The sequence below is a fragment of the Strix uralensis genome, chromosome 4, assembly GCF_047716275.1.
Source record: "Strix uralensis isolate ZFMK-TIS-50842 chromosome 4, bStrUra1, whole genome shotgun sequence".
NCBI classification, from domain to species: Eukaryota; Metazoa; Chordata; class Aves; order Strigiformes; family Strigidae; genus Strix; species Strix uralensis.
In genome coordinates, this window is record NC_133975.1 from 17415664 (window position 1) to 17431751 (window position 16088).

The window sequence follows — 16088 nt, forward strand, 5'->3', positions numbered from 1 at the left end:
GAGCTCTCAATGCTGCTCTGGACACAGGGGGGCACATGTTGGTGCTTGAGGGGCCTGTAAAGGTCCACAAGGCCTACCAGCCCAAGAACCAGGGTCTGAAATCTTGTGGTTCATGAAGTGCCGAGGCTGGACAGGCGGTTAGTTACTGGCAACATGATAGCGGTGATGATAAGGCTTGTCAGAGGCCATACTAATGAAAAATAATTGTTCCTGTCACAAAGTGCTTATAATTTATACAAGAGTAAACATGAACATAAGAAACAGGGAGCTCAAGGTAACAGCGAAGCACTTGTTTGCAGGGGAATTCACATGGGCACGAGGACAAAATACCTGGCCTGAATTTCAAGTACAAGGTCTCTTTCACATTCAGTTCTCATGTCCTTATCATGCATTCAGAGGCCAGATTCAGCCAGTTTAATATTTAGCCACTCATCCAGGGAAAACAAAGAATGCTTTATTCTTTCTTTGGAAGGCCGTAGTAGTCTTCCTCTATAACTCTTAAGTTAGTTGTACAGTTGTCTCAAAGAGCATTTCAGGCTTTGAATAGACTAGAGGTGCCAAACTCCATTGCCATTAGTGGTTCCAAATGCCTGAAATCTGGTAGGATTAATTCAAGTCTTGACATTTTCAGGCAGTGGAGCACTTCTTGCAGGCACTCATAGTGCAATAAGAGTATCATATAGGGAGCTAATAGTGATAGCTACTATACGTTACCAGTTTGGGCTTTCTTCTCCCATGTTTCCTTTGTGGATGTAAAAAGCAGTTGGAAAAATAGAATGCAGAGCAAAGAGCTCCAAAAAGAGCTGAAAAATTCCCTCAGCTGGAGTGCTGTTGCAGTGCATGCAAAATTATGTGACACCCTGAGAGATACTCTGCTTCCAACAGTGTATAAAAGCTATATCCATTCATAAGATGCATTGCACAATATTTAAGGACAACAAATTGTCACAAACTTGTTATAAGTCTTACCCAAAAGAAAGTTATTGCAGCGTCAAGCATCATCTAAGAACCAGCTATGTTCTTCTTCCTTCAGGTCCGCTGAGAAGCTATCTAATGAATTCCCAGCACCAGTTGTGACAGCACATACATTTTCTATTCAGGGGTTGACCCAAGATAACCTTGCTTAGTTTAGAAGAACTTCCAGTTTTCCACTTGAAGTAGTTCAGCTGAAGGCACAATAATAGTATTACTGCAATACGGTTCAGCTAAGAATTTGCTCATATTTTTGATGCTTCAAAAGCACATTGAGCAGCTACCCTTAAGTTTCTACCCACAGAGTCTTTATGTTTTTTCTGTACTTTACATCCAGTTTGTTACCCATCATTGGCCAGAATTTTAATGTGTTCTTTTCCACATGCAAAGATGTGTGTATTTCAACTATTACATGTGCTATTTTGACATGGTGGACACTTTCAGAACGTCAACCTGACGGCAGCAAAATCCAGTCTTTAGATATTTGAGTCACTGAACTAGCCAAGTCAGAGGAGAGAAGTTATTTAGTGAAAAATATTAGCAGTGTTGATATAGGAAGTAGTGTTTCATTATGATATCTGCTGTTGGGAGTTATCTGGGACCATCTGCTGTTTGGGCACGAGAAGCTGTATTTTGTTGCTTTCCATCGCTTATCTGCTGTGAGACATGCTACGGAGTGACTCTGCAGCGGGTCAGAATCCACTTTGCAGTTTCATAACCATTCACCGATCTTTTTCCTGAAGCGATTTTCTTAGAACAAGACCCAGCCCTGTCTATGTTGCCACAGCTGGAGTTTCACTTTTTTCCCTAAGAGATAATTAGCAGGTGAGGGGGAAAGGGAGGAGGATTGTTTCAAAATAATGACTGTCTCCAAGGAGAAAAAGCAGTTTCATTCATACAACAGCAAAAACCGTTAGGATAGCTGTGGAGTGAATACACACCGGGAATTAAGAGTTACTTGAATTTTATTAGAAATGTCAGCACTGTTGATCTTTGGGGCTTTGCACAAGCTAATTCATTTTTTGCCTTAAATTTTCCATAAGTATACTATAGTAATGATTATCTACCTATAGATAATAATGTGTCTTACACATAATCATCACAGAGGGATTTTTGCTAATTTGATGTCAGGAAAGTTTCTTCTGGAACTGTCAAGTATTAAAACCTTTATAGTGTGTCCAGGTCAGTTGTGCTTTAGTCCCTGAGTCACTCATTCCTGCAACTACTCTGTCTCCTAGTGAGGATGGTCTTTTTTTAAAGAATATTTTTACATGGTCTAAAACTCCTCCTTTTTTTGTAATGCATTTTTTCCCCCCACAAGACCCAACAAAAGGTTATTAAGAAGAAGACTCAGAAAATGGATAATCGTTTTTTGTAGTGCTTTTTGCTAGCAGAACTTTGTTGTCTTTTCAGACCTTGCCATCTATGTCATTTACTCCCACCAACTCAGATATCCCCTCTTAACATAGATGGTCTATCAGTGAAGTGTGCTAAAAAGAGGTCAAAGATCTTCCTTTTAGAGAGCAATACAAACATGGAAAAAAAATGTGTCAACAAAACGATATCTCATATGAGAAGTAAATTATGAACACAGGTTAGGAAACATGAAGTCTCGAGAGAAGTATGAAACTCAGTGTACTGTACCAAGCGGAGGTAAGTGAAACTGGAGAATATATTAACTAGCAATAAAGAAGAGGCAGGTGTTAAAATGATGATAACAACAATGCCATGCTCATAGCTGTATGAAACAGTTATGAGTAACTGCAATACTCATAACTATATGAAAACATCTGGTATCTGTCTTCCGTTGTAAGCTTTTTGTCAGGCTCAAACTCTTTTAGACTTTGCAATATCATTCAAAAAAGACTAGATACTAAAGATATATGGTTTAATGGTCTAATTTCTTGAGTCTCCTGCAAGAATTATGTTGTCTTCAATGTGATTTTCAATCATTCTTCATTTTAGAAAACGTCATCACTAAGTGCACCTTCCGTGAGGAGGCAAATCAACAAAACTCATGTTGAACTCAAAGTGCAATAATGCTGGGGTTTTTTTACCCAATAAAATATTTTCAGGCCCTTTGTAATATAAACAAGTTATTTTGTATTGGGTTTGTGACTTTTAGTTCATCGATCCACTTAGCATGTGGGTGCATACTCATTCTTCTACTAAAGGCAATGCATCTCTTAGCAACAACTGATATTAACAAACTTAGTTCTAAATCTTTCAGAATCACAGCTGTCATATATTTGCAAGGTACAAAAGTATTGGTTGGAAGTATAATCTAATTCTGTCTCAGGCAGTTCTGTTTGGTAGCTGAAGTTAAAAATATCTGTTTACGCCCACAGGAGAAAAATCATGTAAAGATTCTTTCCTCCATTTTATGTTCAACATCTAAGCAGCACATGAATTTTTGCATGGGATAATCTTCACATATGGAAAATAATCAGTATAAGAAATTGCTGTATAAACACTAGCACCCTACGTGTTTCACTTTTTTTTTTTCTCTCAATATAAAATTTACAATGCTAGAATTTACCATATTTTACCCCGAGTTGTAGTCTCACTAAAGATTAGGATGTCTCTTAGGTAAGCTAAGGGCATTGCTCAACATCAGCATGCCCTTGAATAATGTGAGTACAAATCATGTTATGCAATACTACAGTACCTGAAAGTCGGGTTTGACTTCTCACTGGTACATTTCCATTATTTGTTTGCTTTGGATACTGTATTATATAGCACAAGAGCTGCTACACAGTTAAAATCAACAGTACTTTCCAGTGACCGTGATTTTCCATACCTGCCATCTTTGAAATTTTTGGAAGAAATAATTCTTTTCACATACTTTTATGTGGCATCTTATCCTGGGACCATAGTTTGAGGAGGACTGAAGGGTAGAGATACGGAAAGTTAGTTCAATATTACAGCTCACATTATCTTAAAAATAAATTTCATAATATTCTTTGATTTTTGTTAAAACTTCTAGGAGTTCCCTAGTGTAATATTTTTATATCTCTTTCACTGTCAGATATCTTGAATGTTTTTATCAAGGCAATACTTTTTCTGTGACCATCAGTGACAGTCTTTTCCTGCCCAGGGTCTGATCTCCATTTCTGTGTCAAGATTTCTTCAGGATTTATGTCTTGAGCAAAATGCCACAAATAATACTTAAACTGCTGCCTCTATTGGAGTGCAGATAGCTGAACCTCTGACATATATTATATAAGAAAAGCAGCAAATGGTCTTTTCAACATCAACATAACTGAACTCAGTGATACATGGGTCATTTCCTCCCAAGATTCACACATTTGGAAGTAAAGTAGCAGGGAGATTCCTAAACCTCTTAGATTCCAAGTTACGTTATCACAGTCTTCATCCTGAAGTGCTGGAAAAAAGGCCTTGTAATCTCTTCTTTCCTCTTTTTTTCTTGTTACATATCTGTAGCTGTACTACATAACACTTAAAGATGGCTCTATACACGACAAGATGGTTCTAAGCATTATAAAATAAGAGTGCAGCTGCCTTTGACTACATCCTCATCAGAGCTAAGCCAGACACGAGGTGTGAGGGGAATAGGTGGGCGGAAATCAGTGGAGAAAATGCAGATGGAACAACGGTTATGAGGGCTACAAAAGTCATGAACTGGGAAGATGAGCACCTGGGGAAGAGGTCTCAGCACCTAAACATGAGCTTCCCATATCTAAGAATTAAATTCCCAGTGTCAAACAGAAAGTGGTTGGTGTTTTGTTTAGGTGTCAGAAAGTAAATTACCTCTAAAAATTGGTTTCCTAATGTATAAATTTCAGTCTACCATTTCTTTGTATTTTTCAGACCCCAGGGAGCAGAGGTGAAATCCCAAACTTAGAGTGGCCTGGGTTTTGTGCCTCAATTTGCAATATGTGTTTTTGGTTGTGCCAAACCCAAGTAGAGATGGAAATCTCTGTTACAAGAATCATTAGCAATCCAAGTTGCTGTAAACAGTCCTATTGATTTTAATAAGTTGAAAATCTCAGCTCAGCAAGAGCATTTCTATTATGATAAAGTATGCAAATATATACATACATACAAGCTTTGTGCCTAAAATTAGATTGTGAGATCTCTAGATAGGATCTTAAGTCTCTCACTTCTGGAAAGCATCTCTACTCAGAAGAGAATTCAAATGTGTTAGATTTAAACATAAGGGTAAGTGTTTTCCTGATTTTAGGCAGTGAAAATGTGTTCTTCAAAGATGTTGAGCTTCCTGTAGGACCAAAGGAATCAGTTAGGAGGTTCTGGGACTGCTAGTTTAGATTCCTGTTTCTGAAAATCATGGCTCATTTTGTAATTATAGTTGCACATGAAAAACATGAACCATAGCATACACAGAAAAGGAAATGTATTCCTTATAAATTATAACTAATGACTCTGAGAACAAACCTTCAGTCATTCTAAGCCAAAATAGAGTCATGACCTTCAGTGGACTCATACAGTTTTCATGAGGTGAATTTGATTTCATGATTGTGAATTATTTGAAGTTTGAAAGAAGAAATGTTTTGTTGTTTAATCGTTATTTGCTATTTAAATGGTGCTATAATAGATACAGATCATCTAATCTGCTGTGCACAATGTAATGAAAGTGAAAAACCTTATGCAGAACTGCTCTTCATGAACGCAGATGTTGGTTATATATATATAAACACACACAAATGTTTATTTACATATACATGACAACAGAATACTGAAATCAAGATCAACTTCAGGAGCTAAGTATTGTTTTAACATTAGAAATGTTCTAAAATCAGCCAGTCTCTTTCAGGCAAGGGTTCAGTGCTACATTTTCTAATAATTGCCATCCCTTGAGATTAATTTTTGCTTTAGTTATTGCTTTTGTTATTAACTCTTATAATCCATTTGTGAAATGTGACAACAGCATTTGGATCAAATTCAACTCTGATTTAATTCCAGTAAAGCCAGCATAGTCTGCATGATCTTTTATATGTTAGTGTGCAGACGTAGATTTTTGATGTATTCACAAACTGTGTCTATCAATATATCAAATTGTGTCTATCGATAGCATAGTTACAGGGAGTGATTTCTTATGTCACACATCAAAAACCCTCTATAGTAGCATGATGAGATAAGAATACATTGTCAACTGGAACTCAAAATTTCCCATCCTTTTTTTGCTCAAGTTTATATTTGAAGCAGGCAATTTTAATTTGGCAGGCTCTGTACAAATCCAATTACCATTTGGAACACCGGGAGGATTGCTTTACCTTGATGAGTAACAAGATGCACTGGAATGTGTTTGGGATTGCTCTTTCAGCCCTGCCAGATCATAAAGAAAGGCACTTACACAGAAAATTCTTGATATTCCTGCAAAGTAACCCTACCTGCCCTACATTTGCATCAGCTAGCAGAGCGTTAGCTAAACATGTTTTTTCTTTCCATTTTCAAATTATTATTGTTGTGAGATCCTGTAATTTACAAGTTACATGCACCAAAGCCACATTAAGAGTTGACAGAATTCACGGAGGGACATCAGGAGTAAAAGCTGAGATTCCATCTGTCAGCCACTGAGTTCATCTTTGGAATATCAGAACATAGGTACTAAACAAACCATCAACCGGTTAAAGAATCTGGCGATTTAACTGAAGCAATATGAAATATATTTCTTTTTGGAAAATCGTATGAAAACACATTTTCAAACACAGGCAGCTGACTAAGAAAAAGTCCTGTAAATGATGTCTCTTAACACTATTACGTTTAAAGTACTGTCAGCATTTCTGTTACTGGGGTTTACTGTGGAGTACTAGATTAACTTCTAACTCAACTTTAAGAATATATGCTTCTTTACAATCTAATGGCTTGTTTTGGCCTAAAAAACTTGCACAGGTATGCATTGATGTTTATGTGTTTGTTTAGAGCACCTGCGCATAGAAATGTGTGTTCACATAACCAAGTACCTATCTATAAACATCTATTCTATGGAGATGTTTATAAGTAAAAAGAACCCTAGACAAGCAGTTCCCAGCCAGCTTGCACAAAGATGACTCCCATGCATACGGATATTTTTGTGGGCATTAGTCAGCTGCTTGGTTATGATAACTTGATCCAAAGTCTGACTCTGGAGTTATTTTAGTGACCAGGATGCACTATTTTAGTTCCGCTTTATAAATCCCTGTAATATAATTGCTGACAGAACCTTTATCACAGCATTGCTGGCAGATCATTTATGATCATTATGATCTGCTAGCAGATCATTTATTCATTCAACACAGGAATAAATGCTTGATACATAAATTTTAATAATTTCAGCCCTGCCCAGGCAGGACGACCCCTTTCCGAATGACTGGAAGTTACATGACTCATTCCCTCCTTTGTATATTTCCAGCTGGCACATTCGATTCCCTCCCAGTACTCCTATATTTCACAATCCATAACAATCATTCTCCCCTTTCCTTAAGTGAGGTGGTTTGAAATTAAATCAGGAGAATTATCAATTAAAATAAGAACAGTTGGATGTCTGAGTGTTGCCCCTTGGATGAATGCAGAACTATCATCTTAACTGCAAATAGCATACTTTATGATAATATACAAAGCACACCTTGTTTAATAGAAATATTTCACACTTCCAGTAAGATGGTTAAATTATATGTCCTGATGTGTCTGCAGAGCACAAGCATATATTTAAATTGGAGTCTATGACATAGACAAGGAAGACTAATAAAGCAATACCTGAGAATTAACAGAAAAACGATAACAACATTCACAGAACTACTCTGTCTTCTGATTTACTCTTTCCTACTCACAGCATGTTCCTGGCTGTGAGTTAAGATTGCTCATGGTGCCAATTCACCCTTTTTTTCTACAGTGTGTCTTCATGGCAGATCTTGTTCTCGCCTCCTTAGCCGTGTTTGGCTCATGTCTCAGTAGCCAGATTTTAAAAACTCTGTCTGAACATTATTGTTTACCTTTTAGACCTACAGCCCACCTTGAGCGAGCAGGTGTAATGCCTGGCTGAATCAGCCGCATGATCAGCATCATAGTGTCCTGAAGGCACAGTCAGGAGTTGAGTGTTTCACTCTGGAAAATACCTGGTGTCCTGGGAGAGAGGAGCACCCTCCCATTTGCTTGCAGTGACCGCTTGACTGCTCAAACGCTGTGGTGCTAGAAGCTGCCTGTTTTAGGAAGTTAAGGAATAGACTGATCCTGAGCCAGCTCTTTCTGTGCAACAAAGCCTGATTTGTGTGGGCTTTCAAGGAAATAGTTGAGCAGGTAATTCAGCACTGAGAAAGTGAGAGCACTGCGTCTTACTAGGTGAGAGGCAGTTGGAGGTGACAAGCAGTTTTGCAAGGGAGCCACTTGTATTTTGAATTTTAGATCTGGGTTGAGGAGTGTCATTTTAGACACACAGGCTTAAAAATTGTAACTTAAATTCAGGAGTGGGTTAACAGCTGAATTTCTCTTGTGGGAAATGGATTTCCCGGTTGGGAACATCTCTAACACTTAGGCAATTTTCCCATTTACTAAGTATAGCTATTCCTTTTAATTTGCATAAAGAATATGGATATGTAAGTCCCCAATTACTTTAAAAGCAATATTTCAACTGATATAGTGAAGTAATTAGTTCAATGAAGGAATTATATTACATAGTGGAAAGCTTGGTTTGCCAAGGATCAATTTGTTGACATTTAAATCCAACTCGAAATGAAATGCACAGAACAAAAAGTAGACTATTTCAGTAAAAAGCTATCTCATCAATTTGGAACAAATAAAAAGCATGCCTGCTTTTCAGCCAGAGGGGCTAAGTAAGGGATTTCTCTGCAGTAGAAGACTTACAAATCACCATTTAAAACATGAGGAGCATAGAACAGTTTATGATTAAAGCATGGGGAATGAGCATGTTTCTTTTGTTGTTCCAGAAGTAGAATCATTATTTCTATAGCACTTTTTTCCTATATATAAAATGAGGATACTGTTACATATGCCACCTTTTCACAGAAGTGTGATGTTTGATTCAGCAACATCTGTTAATATCTCTGAAATTCTCAAACAGGAAATACAACAGGAAGGGAAATACCATAACTGATTTACATCTGGATTTCCTTTGCTTGACTGTTGCAGTTGTTTATGTACTGTCATATAAATTCATAGTATCTCCCCTACAAATAAAGCACAAGAGTTTGTTCCAAGAATTTTCCTGTCTAAACTGGATGTTATAATACTAACAAATGAAGTAATAACAATGAAAAATTAATGAGCTACAAGGGAATGAAGAACATAGTTTTGAGAGGTAACAAAAGTTATTATACATATTTTTTGTTAGTTCATCCAAGCAACAAAGGGGAAGGACAAGATGCTTTTTACAAGCAAGGAGGTTTTCTTTCTCATACAAGATGGATGTGAAGGTTGCTGATGTAACTGGTAAATGTAGGATTATTTAAACTGTCCAAAGCACAATGACCTTCAGTTATTCTTGAAAGGTATAGCAGTTTTAAATCTTTTTATCAACACAAGCTTGGATTTAAAATATATAGGCCCCACATGAAAATTCTAGTTTTGTTATTTTCCTAGTATCATATAAATAGCTACAATAAATTGACAAGAACCATTAATTCCTATTCTAATTAAAGAGAATTATGATATCAAAGATCATTCATATCAGTGTTGGATAAACACTCAGAAAGAAGCTAGTAAGGGTTCACTTTGTCCCCTAGAGATTGTGTAATCATGCCTGCCAGAAATAACTATATATAAAAAAAATCTGCTGGAAAGCATAGGGACTGTCTCCAGAACTGAAATTGAGTCAAAATAGGGATAAAGAAAAGCTCTTTTAACAGCATATAGCTATGCTAAGGAACAGCTTCAAGTAGAAAATGAAGATACAATTTTCTGAACTGTATTGGTAAAGATTCTGTTCTGTGGTAAGGATTAATCTTCATTCTTCTGGACATGAACCAAATTTTAACTGATGACAGTGAGAAAAATCTGCCTATAGGAACGCTTTTTATTCCAGCCTGGTATGCTTCAGGATTTCTTGCTCTTTCCTCCTAAGAAATCAATTGGGGTTGAAGATAGGATGCTGGAGACAGGATATTGCCTCATAATAAGTGGAGGTCTCATCAGCTGTGGCCATGCTTATCTGTTTATCCAAAACATGCATAGATTTTATGAATTCCAGTATGATAGGTTTTATAAGGACCACATAATGAGCAAATATCAGTAATTGAGAAGAATTCTCCACTTAAATACAAAAGGGGCCCCAAAGTTGCTGTGTGCTGCCTTTCCATGTTTGCACTGCTGTGAATGAGCTAGATCGAGGGCTAACTCTGACACACCTTGTCCCTCTGCTATGTTCTGCTTTCACCCCCTTTTGCAGCTTTGACAAAATTGGCACAAAAGGATTTCAAGCTGACAGAGATCATTCATGCCTCACCCATCGGCAGACACCTGTCTCTACCTCACGCTGCCAGTGTAACCCAGACCAAACTGGAGGCAGTGCCAGGGTATTTGACTTCACCTGGGCTTCTGCTTCCACGTGGTCTCCGTGGCTTTCTTTGCATCAGCAGTCAGAAAGGGACAATTGCTTCTGGGTCTCTGATCTGTTCCTAATGTGCAAGTGCTGAATCGATGCGGTTTTGAAAGAGAAAAAAGTGCTGAGACTGATCACTTCTGTGATGAAGAAATTCTATTAAGTCTGAGTATATGTTCTTTATATGGGTATTTCGGAAACATTAGTGATGTAGCCTATTGAATCTGCCTACCTGTAATAATGATAACAAGCCAGCAATATATGTTGACATTGAGTGATTAACACCTTTAATAATAATAGAAAGCATTGTGAACTGTGGAAACAATCAGCAGTTAAATATATCTTGTATTCTAGAGACTTACCCCAGCGAGGTTAACAAAGAACGACTACAAGGCAAAACCAAAAGGCTCCCCAAAATACCTGGGTGCAGCTAGTCATGTTGACAGACTGAGTCTGCCCACCGCTTGCAGAGGTGACTGTGAGATGTGTCAAAGCATTCTTGGGTGCATGTTTGGAGTAAGAGAAATACATGCTCTGGGTAGTCTATCATCCAACCTATGGCTTGGGACCTGCAAGTTCTGGGGGGACAGTGAGCAGACAGGACAAGTTATGTGAGACATCTAGACTAGGCCAACATGCTGCAGGGGCTGCACACACTTGTGGTAGCATATATCCTATTTAATTACTGCATTTCTTAGCTCTCTGTTGACCTCAGGGACCTTCAGATCAGAACTCTGTTCACTATTCTGTCTTACTGATGCGTCTAGGCTTGTATTTCTGAGTAATCCTTTGATTTTTAAAAATGCATCTTTCACTTCACTGTAATTTTTGTTTTTAATGTGGACTTCCATCAGATATATATATTTGCCAGTGAAGAGTTCTTGCCAGCAGTTGAATTGTCACACTCTGTGCTATAATTCTGACGTGGATATAAATTGTTTGCACTTATCTGCTTATAACCACAGTTTTTCTTCGGAATACTCACTATGAAGAAAATCCAAAGGTAAGCAGATTTTTAAAGAAAGGCTTGGAATTCTGTAGGAAAATATAAAATAAAAAGGTGATTATGCTTCTGTGAAAAATTTAATAATTTAGCACCAGAGGTAAGATGTTTTTGGCACTGCTAAACTCAACATTTATAGTATAGAATCAAACCGAAATTCAGCATTAGCGACAGATAGAATGTATCAGTAATCTTTTATTCTGTGCTGCCATCTTGTGACTGTAAATGTGACCTGCTGGTATATAATAGCTAGAAAACCAAGCCCTTTAAATATGAGGACGTTTTATTGAAATACTCTTTCTGTTCTTACATAGTCCATACTGAATCAATAGGAGGGAAAGAACAGAGAAAATACTTGGGCAATATTTCTGCTAATGCAGTCATCAGTGAGGAGTCCCAAGCTTGGCAGTCGTGGATAGGATGGTTACACAGTGAAGTCATTGCCCATGAACATTTCTGAGAAGGAAACTTCTGTATGCATCCATTAAATCAATTCCTGCCTGGGAATCTGGGTAAACAGATCCATCAGACAGCCCTTCTTCAAAACTCCCTGGAGAAAATACCAAGTTAGCTTTTCTGTCACTATGGGAAAGCAGCATGAAATAACAGCTGGCCTGTGAGTTCACTCTTCTCTCAGTAACATAAAGGAACAGACATTTAGCTTGGGATGACATTCAAGGTTGAATAAGAAGATTATTAGTTTCTGCAGCTCAGCCTATTGAAGACGAGTGAATGAGAGCCAGTAAAGAAGGTGGCTCTTAGCTGCTAAGCATGCAGTAAGATAGGCGCTGTATCACTAGCACAAAGCAAAGACAGCCTGGAAAGCCTCTGATTTTGGTGATGCTACTCAGGATGAAGTTTTGCACATGAAGGCACACCAGCTTTACAGTAATGGATAGATGGTATAGTAGGTTACATCTAACACTTCCCAGGCACCATACCATAAAAACAAACTTTCAAAGCTGGAGGACATATTGAATGACAATAACTCAAAATGATCTGAGGGTGGAAGAACTAATTTGTTATGCAAATATCATCCAACAGATTACAGGGCATAAATTGTCCAATAACGAATTTAGCCTAGAATTTAGAGAAAAGTTTCTAACCATTCAATAAGTGAGGTTCTGAAATGGCCATCTAGGAGAGCAAAGGAAACCTGGCTAGTGATAGGATGAATCGTGTTAAAGTTGTTGAAAACTTGCTGGCCAGAATTCAGGAGAATGCCTGTAGTCCAGTCCGGTGTTGCTGCAGATAATGAGACACCAACTTTTGAAAGCTCAGGTAAGAATTATAGTTACATGAACAAATAAAAAATGCTGTATCTTAACAAAATAATGTAAAAAAAGACCCCAACAACTCGAGAGATTTAGGTGTAGCTTGAATTAGAAAAGGGGAGAGTTTGAAGGACACAGAGCTACATGCATAGAGAGGAATCCAAAAGAGAAGTGGAAGACCTAAATAGAAATCAGAGACCTGTGTTTTACACACACTGAGTTGAAACTGGCAGATTCAAAGGTTAGTTCAAGACCATTGGACCTAAGTGTGCCTAAATTTATCTCTAACACTGATGAAGCCTGGCAGATTCACTCTTTCCCAGGGAAGTGTACCTGTAGTGAGGAGGAGGAACTGCTGGTCAAAAGAATTTGTGGTGTGTAGCCTAGTTTGGAAGTTTGCATGGGGAAGGGTGAGAAGTCCACTTGAGAAAACCCCACATTATTGAATTTCTTTAGGTGTTTTCTACTTTAATTTGTTGTTCACATTCAGTTTTGTTCAAACAGTACATGATCACTGTGAATTAAGAAATAACATTATTTAGAAACTAGGTGGAGCTATTTGTTTAGCACATGCAGTGGGTCTGATATGTTGCACTCTGTGTGTCGAATAAAATGCATGGTTTATGTACACAGATGATGAATGTGTCACCTGTATTTCATGATGCATACATTTGCTAAACTTCAGTGAATGCACTGATACATTTTGTAATGGATCTGAGAACTGGTGTACTGTGCACATAGTACATTTGCAGAGTAGCAGTTCTTTTTATGTTAGAAAGCATTTTCAGACAGCTTGAAGAAGGCAATGGCAACTAGTTAAGTGAGTGGCAGAGATGGAGATTGCATTGGAGATTGACTGGTGAGGAAAGTCTTAAAAGGAGCCAGATGTTGCAATAACAGATATTTTGAGATTATTGAGTTGTAGCACAGGAATATATAAGATTAGTGTAGGAGAGGTGTGGCATTTAGTAGATCTTTTGAATATTCCACTGGATGTAGCAAAGTAAAAACAAATACACTGCCATTTACAGGTGCTCAGAAAGAAAACAGCAGGGTGGAGATTGAAGAGGGGTGTCAGAGACAGGAAATTAATTTCTTGAACCTGTATGTGCCACGATGTTCCTGCTTTCTCAAGGTTTGCTTTGACAAATGCTGCCAGCATAACGTGCTTTCCCTGAACAGCAGCGAGCTAGTGGTGAAATACATGGTCCATATACCATCTACATCTACATCTTTTTCTAAACCTACTTTGTGGTTAGAAGACAAAACCATGTGGTAAGAAAACTGGGTTGGGTGCCATTTAATAAGGACTCATGGCCCTAAACCCTTTCCTTCACCCTGTACTGTTCCCCAGGGAGCTTTGCACGCCTCCTTCATTCTGCACCTTATAGATACCTCAAGAGTCCAGTCGTGCTGAAAGGTGACATGCAAGTTGCAGCCGTCTCCAGAATTCCAACTTCTCTACATCTGCCCTTGGCTAAACAAGGCTGTACTGTTGCTGGATGTGCTACACCTTGGAAGAACTGGGAAGCTTCTACCTCTGCTGCTTCCATAACAGCTTGAATTTGCAGTAGAAAACCTGGCCTGTGTTTGACTTACTCAGTGAAACTGCTCACTTTAGAAAAATAAATCAAATCATGTAGGGCTGATTTTTGACCGTCAGACTTTGTGACTAATTCCCTTACCAAAACAGGGCAGCCTTGACAAAGTAATATACCTTTTATTAGCCATGAGGTTGCAAATAAATTGAGTGTTTTCTAATGTATTACAATCTATTGTTTAGCATGGAGTGGTTAAGATTATTACAGTTTTTAAAGCCCACAGACATTCATAATATTGCTTAACAGCTGGTTAAATACTCATAGTTAAGGTTGACAACATTCTGGTAAAAGACCTGATTTGTTTGGGTCATACAGTCCTCTCTGTCTCACTGTTGCCATTCTCTTGACTTTGTAAAATAAATGTCATTTGTTAAAATTATCTTTTTTTCTCATGTTTTCTGAAAGTTTGCAATGCTTGCAATACTGACCGGTGGCTCATTTAACAGAGGAGATTGCTCTGCTTTTTATACCTCTCTCAAGTTAAAAACTTGGCAAGAGCTTCCATTTCTGCTTGTGTTTGCCTTTCCATAAAGCTTACTTCCATAACCTGAAGTTTTCTAAAGTTTTCTGTTACTGCTTACTCCAACTCCCTCCTCCATAGTTCATAGTTTTCATCGACTTTTTATAAATACAGCCAGTCTATATATTTCTTCCCCTTTCTAAAGTCATCTTTTAAAGTCAGTTATCACTTTCCTTTCTCCTTTGCTGCCTTAATGGTGCTTCATTTATGTTCTATTTGCCGTATCAGTTTACAAGAAGCAAATAATGTTATTTTTTTCTACTCCATGCAGTCCATCACACACTGTCCCCTCTGCCCAGACTCAGGGAGGTCAGCAAATAAATACTTTTTGTGAGAATTCCATCTTCTCCTCAAGTTTCATTAAAACAAAAGAGGTAATGTCCTCAACATTAGGGTTAAGAAAAAGAATATGTGAATATGAATGAAATCCAAGGACTTTTCTCTGATGAGAAAATGACCAACTAAGTATGCTGATATAGTAAGCATGTAATATTATACGAACATATTTTCATCCACCCGGAATTAGAGTGTTCTTCCCTGGTTTAGATTATGTTGCCTAATAACAGCATGAGTAGATCATATGTAATGCAGCAATGTTTCCATAAATCATTTCCAAGAAGTGTTAGCTATCCTGCAATGTGTGTAAGAAAAAAGACAAGCATGTTATGAAGTTTTGCATCACCCACTGTAAGTAATCTTTCCTTGGGGCCACTAGTGAGAGAGACTTTCTTTTGCCAGTAGGAATTATATGAAGAAACCAGAGCAGACAATGGGAGGTTTTGAGTTCAACCCACAATACCCAGGAGGAGAGCAACTTTCCAGGATAAAAAAGTGGAAATGAAGGAAAATGCCAGTGGGTTCCCAGCATGGAACCTATTGGCAAGTCTATCTAAACAGAAGTAAAGGTCTAGTTGGAGTGGCAGTGCTGCAGTGACAGGTGGGGAGGAGAGCCTGAGCATGTCTTCTCTGAGAAGGTGGAAAAGGTGAGCCATTCATCACTGTTGACTAAGTGTCTGAAATGCAATTTATGGAAAACCTAATTTTTCAGTTAGAGACAAGAGGATGATGGGAATGAACCTATTCTGTATCAAAGATACAGGTAGGTGGAGAATCAAGCACTATGCACAAGTTTAAAGGGAAATATATCTTGTCAAAGTAAGGAACAGTGAGGCTAATTCATCACTATACCAAGGTACCTACTGTA

General features: G+C 37.9%; 1 long non-coding RNA gene across 3 annotated transcripts; it reads left to right on the forward strand.

Annotated features, from left to right (window-relative positions):
- Window positions 1-1500: 1500 nt before the first annotated feature.
- LOC141942497 (uncharacterized) lies at window positions 1501-14425 on the forward strand. Of its 3 annotated transcripts, none has more exons than XR_012628649.1 (2): window positions 1501-2625; window positions 2938-14425. It is a non-coding gene; the product is annotated as an uncharacterized LOC141942497 (long non-coding RNA). The 3 variants fall into 3 exon arrangements; XR_012628651.1 differs by having other exon boundaries at window positions 10334-14425; XR_012628650.1 differs by having other exon boundaries at window positions 10841-14425.
- The last annotated feature ends 1663 nt before the right edge of the window (window positions 14426-16088 follow it).